We start from the raw sequence: 471 nt of genomic DNA, 5'->3' as shown, positions 1-471 counted from the left end.
GAAAACAGTTAAACACAACAACGGCTTCAAATGTTTTACGGCAAAATAATATTTGCGTACAAGACGCGGCAGCTGAACTATAATGTTGTTACCATATCCTGTTTAAGGAAGGGAAGTGTTACTGTTAATTAATCTGGCTGGTTTGATAAACTAATTAGATAAACAAGGCTATGTGCGTTTGTGTGTGTGTGTGTGTGTGTGTATGTGTGTGTGTGTGTGTGTGTGTGTGTTTGTATACATGACAGTGTGCACGTGAGGTAAGGGTATGAGAGGTGGAGAGGTACAGAGGTAGAGAGATTGAGGAGCATGATAGAGACACACGTATACACATATACGCACATGTATATATAAACATACATACATACATACATGTATGTATGTATGTATGTATGTATGTATGTATGTATGTAAGTGTGTATATATATATACACACTTACATATATAAACATATGCATATATATATATATATAT

Source organism: Octopus bimaculoides, chromosome 18 (genome assembly GCF_001194135.2).
Source record: "Octopus bimaculoides isolate UCB-OBI-ISO-001 chromosome 18, ASM119413v2, whole genome shotgun sequence".
NCBI classification, from domain to species: Eukaryota; Metazoa; Mollusca; class Cephalopoda; order Octopoda; family Octopodidae; genus Octopus; species Octopus bimaculoides.
This window is presented reverse-complemented; position numbering follows the sequence as displayed.